The sequence below is a fragment of the Anabas testudineus genome, chromosome 15, assembly GCF_900324465.2.
Source record: "Anabas testudineus chromosome 15, fAnaTes1.2, whole genome shotgun sequence".
Classification (NCBI taxonomy): domain Eukaryota; kingdom Metazoa; phylum Chordata; class Actinopteri; order Anabantiformes; family Anabantidae; genus Anabas; species Anabas testudineus.
Genome location: NC_046624.1, coordinates 13,676,435 through 13,683,391, shown reverse-complemented (window position 1 = coordinate 13,683,391; position 6,957 = coordinate 13,676,435).

Here is a 6,957-nt window from a genome sequence, read left to right as displayed (position 1 = left end):
ATCATATGATTATTTAACTGTTATATTCAGTGATTATATTATCATCATTATATTATATTATTATCCTTCCTTGTGTACCCATTAACAATGTATGCACATTAGATGAGCTCTGGATGAAAAAACATGATGATATGAAATATGATCACACATCTGTACGTTTATAGTTGTACAGGCCACAAAGGTAGATAAACACATATTCATCAACCTGGTGCGATTGAGCCTATGCCACTATGGAGACAATATCCGGCAGATTCATCAGAGCAGGCAATTAATCACCTCACTCTAAAATAAACAAAACAGGGATCCTAAACATGTGCCTATTAAATCAGCAAGCGGGGCTGGATGGCTGCTTTTAGATGCAACATTTACATGTAATTATCTTCTTATATAATTAAGTGCATTCATTTAACAAGCATCTTGCTAACGGGCCACATTGCTTATCAAAACGAGCGATGGGCAGCCCAGAACGCTGAGTGAGTGAGTAATTAGAGCTCAGCATGCCAGTGTTAATGGAAGTGATCTAAAAAATCATCGCCAGAGAGCAAGGGAAGGAGGGAGGGAGGGAGGGAGTGAGGGGAAAAGGAAAGGAGGAACAGATGAGGAAAGATGAGGTAGAAAGGAAGCTTCAGAATTTAGGATATTAAAGAAAAGTGTGAAAATAGCTGAGCGGGATGTAATTACAAAATTTTGTCTTGATGATTTCAGCAGCAGTGACATTAATATTAAGTGAAGCTGCAATTTTGTAATGAACTTGTGATATGATGGATTAACTACTTCAGAATGAGCAAACATACTAAACCTTAACACTTAACACTCCAAACTGCAACACAAACATGAACTGATGTCTTTAGCTGCACTAAAGTGCTGAAGAAGTAATAAAATGACTACCCAACATTAAGACTTAGTGATTTAAGAAGACTCCTTTAGCTAAGCTCTAAAAGAATATTTTTAGGAAATACCTTTATTCACTTTGTTGCTGTGCTTGTCTCCTAGAAACTGTGCTCCTATATTCCTAAATTATATTCACAATTATGTTGTGGTGACAACATAATTAGAGCACGGATTGTATTTGGAGACAATCTTTTCTTTAATAAATTAAGTGCTGCATTCATGTACTTCACCTGAGTCACCAGGAAGTGGCTGGGGTGGATGGCAGGCACACAGCACACAAGAATGTGACTCCAGAGCCTGGGGTTCAGATGCAGATTCTCATATGTGGTTAGGTTTAAGCAACAAAAACACTTTGGTTAAGTTAGAAAATGACTGTGGTTTGAATTCAATATTAACACATTACAGGTACAGGGTGTATCAAATCACTGTGAACCTTTCCTTTAATTACAACACACCACGATTGTTCCCTAACTTTATCAAAGCAATATATACAGTATCAGCATTTATGACAAGATAAACAAAATATTATGTGTCATTTAGTGACATTTAGAGGAGCTGGTACAGTGAGTGTATTGTTTTTTACCTTTGGATGGAGCCAAAGGTGCCATTTCCCTAAGATGTCAGTCGCCATGATAAGCAAAGTAAACTATCTTCAGGCTCCAGTTTCAAATTTCAGGGACACAAAGTGTATGAGAGTTGTATCAATGTTGTCAACTGACTATTTCCCAAAATGTTTAATTATTTTTTTAAACAGTGACTGAGAGATATTCTAAAAAAAAAAAAACAAAAACAAAAAAAAAAAACAATGTCATACCAGTTACTACCACTGCTGTGAGGACCTCTGTGCAGAAAGGTGTGTTTTACATGACCTACTATAATGATACAGCCATTCAAGACAACAATGGTGAGTGACGAGTGTGTGTGTTTTACTGATGTTGGCGCTGACACGGTGACACCGAGGTCCACCCTCACTTCAACCAAACACTTCTCTTTGATTCCACACTGCACAACATGAGCTCATCTAGCCCAAGGCCACATGGGGACAAGGGAGTGAACTCTGACACACTCTACTCTGCAATATCACTTACTTACCTGTCTGGGAGTGTATTGCATAGACATATTTGATTCCAGGTCTACACAAATACTTACACAGTTGTAGTACAAATAAAGATGATTTTCAGGCTATGGATGCCTGATAAAGCTCTAGTTTGGCCTACTCTACAAATACCTGCTATTTAAAATGTTTCAGGTGCATTATATTACCCCAGCAGAAGAGAAAACATCAATGTCATCACATTTCATCAATAGTTATAAATCTTATGTCCTAAAGAATATTTTTGGCCCCCCAAAATCTTAAGAAATCCAAGCAGACTCTCTCCATTTCTTAGCCTGCAGACACACATCACAACAATGGACAACAGCCTTCACATGTCATGTCTAACCGCAAACCTTTCAGTGCTCACCCCACTCTGTCAACCTGCCACATAACCTCCTAATTCCACACATAAAATCCCAAATACCCTCAAAAAGTCAACACCATTGTTCAGTTAATACTGGTCTTCAGAAGTACCCAGGTGGAACCCACAATACAACCGGGCCAGCTAAAGTTCAAAGACCCACACTGAATGGCTGCCAAAATTCCTCACACAGCACCGATTGTAACAGCTTATAGTGAAATTATGATACAAACTATGCAGCAAGTGAGTAAGGAATATCAGGGCCCTTTGTCCCAGTGCTTTCTGAGTTCAATAAACACTTATGCACTCTAAAGAACTCAAGCTCAAGAAGGGACAATGACTCCCTTCAGAACTCGACACCAGACCTTTAACAATACAAAAATACTCTATGCTCCAAAGACTAATTGATGTTATTCGCCTTTTGATAAGTCAGAGGTAGGCAGACGTAATAGTAAAGAATATACTCACTGCTTTTGATAGCTCGTAATCTGAGTAACTGGAGTACAAAGAGGGAGAGGCAACAAAAATGCTCAGTTTTTGGTTGCTTATCTCCAAAGCTATGATCATTTGTGTTTTCGGGGCAACAAGGGTGTAATTTGACTAAGGACAGACTTTAAAAAGAAAAAAGCTGCTGTGTGTTTAGACGACTTGGAACCGTCGTCCACTGGCCTGTGAGCATATTGGTTATTGATATTCTCTCTCTGTATAACACACACTGCATCTGGCCTCTGAAAACAACGGCTGAAAAAGCCCTCAAAGCCAGGGTGAAATAAATACATTTGCACTTTTTTCTTTGGCAGCCAGAGCTGGCAGGTGAAATTGGTGGCTGTGCAGCCTGACAACTTGGCTGCGGTGCCATCTACTGGTGGTAGATACCAGTGCTGAGGTGACCACACTCAAAAAGCAGGAGGTGCACGGAAATAACAGCAGAAACAACATAACGATTCATACTTAAACTGAACAGCTTCCAGATGTTAAGCCATCATTATTTATCTCCTTTTTCTCTCTTGGTCACGCTGCATAAAAGGTGCCGCTCCTTCCAAAGCAAAAAAATGCCATTTTAGAGTTGTGCGGGCAAGACCATATTTCACCCACAATGTCATACACTGAATACTGCATGTGCTATCAGGCACTGAAAGGGGAGGGGTGAAGGGAAGACAGGAGAGTGACAAAAGGATATAAAGTTTGACTAAACTGCTGGCTAGCCCTCTAGGGAAGCAGAGAAGTTTAAACTTCACCAAACCACAAGACATGGGGAACTTTAGCACAAAAGCACTATTTAAAAAGACCTTTCACTGCAGACGACAAGTCTAATTGAGGCTGGCAATGCACCAGGCACTAAAACGTAGCCCTTCAGTCATGTGACAGACACAACTCATGCTCTATGCATACATAATGTAACACGTATAAATCAATAACAGATGAATAAGAAAGGAAATAAAAACATGCACAAGCATTTGGAATTATAGAGAGATTGATGATGTAGTTCTTATAGTGAAGTAAAACAAAATCTTCATGGAAAGGACGTCATGGAGTTTGAAGTCTTTATATTAATTGCCTTTTATTCCAAGATCACTTCAGTATCTTTATCACCCTATTGTCAAAAAGGCTCAAGAGTTTTCTACACAGCCTGCGAAGATCTGCAATACATCACCGACCACCACAATGAAATGGGACATTAAGGCTGAGATGACATCATGTAGCAAGCCTCGAGGACAAATATAGATCATGTTTATCTTTAAGAGATGATTCATTTGAGACATGCTGATTTCAGCTAGCAGTCACTGGATGGTCATATCTCTGTGTGTTAAAAAGTAAGAAAGAAAAAAGTACAAAACTCAGAATTAAATGTTACTTATACTTCTCTAAAGATTTAAAAATATTTTAAATAGATGTTTGTGCATGTTCTCTCCTGGCTTCTTGGCAAGCCAAAATTGCATATTGATTATCAATTAAATAACCAAGCAGAGAAAAGAGATTATTATAATACTTAAACTACAAAAATAGATGAGGGACAAAAACAAAAGCTATAATGTAATCTTTCTTACATTCAGTTTTTTTCACATCTCACATCCCTCCTCATCCCCCAAACCCTTGGGAAGCAGCACTCCAAGGTCTTTCATTTGAGCTCGTATTATGCCCCTGTATCTCTGCTCATTTTTCATCCACATTGCATTAAGTATTGATATTGATTTCTTGTAAATGGTGGCGAAATGGATGGCTCGCACTTTTTTGTGTTATTGTTCTGCAGCACTTGTAGGTAATTTATTATGGCTGAGGGTCCGGTGAGGCCTCCCGGTTCTGTGTGCCTCGTCCTGATGGAGCGTGCCAACCTGACTAACAAAACACACCATGCACTGAAAGGCCACTCATGAAGAGAATGAGGCATGAAGGAAGTGTGCATGCACACTAGCACCAGCGCGAACACGAACAATTCACACTGTATCCCTCTCACACTCACCATTGCTCACATTCATGGTCCACCATAAACCGACACACATAAGAGGGTCCCTTGGAAAAAACACACGGCAATAAACTGAAAAACGCTAACTTTACAGGCATTTCTCAATCTTAACATGAGAGTTGTGCAGTGGGCAACTATTTTATTTCTACTTTCCTCCTATTTTTTGAATATTATTCTTTTTAGTGCTGTAGCAGCACTTGTACTGAAATCCATTCCCAGTTTTGTGACAAAGCGTGGCCTTCTTGACAAACTGGAGTGGTTTACTTGCATTGTCATCCTGGCCAATTTCTTTTCCCTGCTGCTGCGGCCCCAGCAGTCTATTTGCATTTCAATAGCCTCTCTGTCTGCCTCTATATTGCCTGATATTATGTCTGCCTTGTATGAATTCGAATTCAATGTCTGCATCTGCTGTTCCACTCCCAAGCAGTCCTCGTAAAAGGTGAATCATGAAATAGGGCTTGCAAGCAAAAGACATTGATACCGTGTGATGATGTAAACCAAGACAAACACATTATGGAGGCTTTTATATGGATTTCCTTTAATAAAAAATCTGTTTACATGCATGTTTTGTTTTTACATGCAGCAGAACAACCTTATAGCAAGGTGATTATAATTTCCATAATTCTTGATGGAACCATTATCACCTGCAATCATACCAAGAGGTGTTCACTTATTCATGATCTTTCCAAGCTATAGTTGTAGAGCAATATACAGCATGTGCTTACAGTACAGAGATCTGAGGTAAAGAAAGGTGCTGCGGTAAAACTGATACGCCCTGTTTACCGTCTGTGTCACCACAACACCAGCACTTGGCCACAAACTCGGGCTGGTGCCACAGTGTCGGACACCATTGGTCACATGACCTAAACCAGAGTCCCACAGAGGTCCCATAGGTATCCCAGAATGCCCTTCTTTCTGGTTGATTCTCTCTCTTACATTGTGGGACATATGGGATGTCAGAAGGCCACAGGCAGTTACTGTTAAAGCCAGAAGGATTTACAGGAATATATCCTTTTAAAAGATACAAAGCACCAAAGGCTGATTAATCTATGTATGTTCATTGGATATTGAACAGAAGAAGTAAAGCGAAATACCAGTTAAGTTGCACAGGCTGTGCTCCCTCTACTTTCTTAGAGAGAGCACCTGTGAGAATTTTTTGTTGAACTTTATTAACATAGTGGCTTTCTGAAATTCAAATAGGAGCACAAAAAAGTGAAAACTTCATCCATGTTTAATTTTTAGATACAGACATAAAGGAATGTTTCCACCCCTCCTCTTAACGTTAACCTCTGCCAAATGCAGCTTCTGTTCAGAAACAATTAATGCCAACCAGTGTTCAGCTGCGCAGGCAGGCTAACAGCTGTGTTTGGGCCACTTGTTGTGCCTCCAGCACAGATAATTACAGCAATCCAAAAGCAGAGCAGTCGCTCAGGGAGTTTAATAATGTACAAGTAGTCACTATCTCTTTATAGATCATGTTACTGCAGCACTCACTGACGTGTAATTTAGATCAATCAAAAAATATGGCAGGGCTATGAAACCAGTGCCTTTGATAATAGTTGGCAGGTAGTAGTCACACCCTGTTGTCGAAGCATCTGATATAAAAGGCTTCATTCCAGCCTCCATCAAGAGGTCTGGTGTACTAGGATGTGTAACCCAGGCAACAGATACATAAAGCATTATGGGACTTGATTTAATTTGTCTAAATGGGAGCTGGAGTATCTTGGTTCTCAGTTCGAATGTCCCTGTTAACCACCACTACAATGTAATGGGCTCCTCAACTTGTAGCTGCTGATTGTGTCCTGCTGGTATAGGAGGTTTCCACTATATGCTGTTTTTTGACTGTGTGTGCAAGCATGCTGTGTGCACATCAACATTCGTGGCTGTATGCATGCAATAACAACTGACAGTGCTTGATACAGAAAACTTAACTTCGTCAAATGTTTTACTGGGCTACATAGGTATTTGCTACATAACTTTAAGGCAGGACTTTGTTTCCTGAAGTCATTGTCCATTGTCATTTTAAATATTTTGGGGTCAATATTGTAACTGGAAGACAAAGCTTTATTCAGTATTTAACTTTTGATGTATATAGAGGCCATGTAATTCATCACAGGTCAGGCTTTGTTCTAAAGTATTGAACGC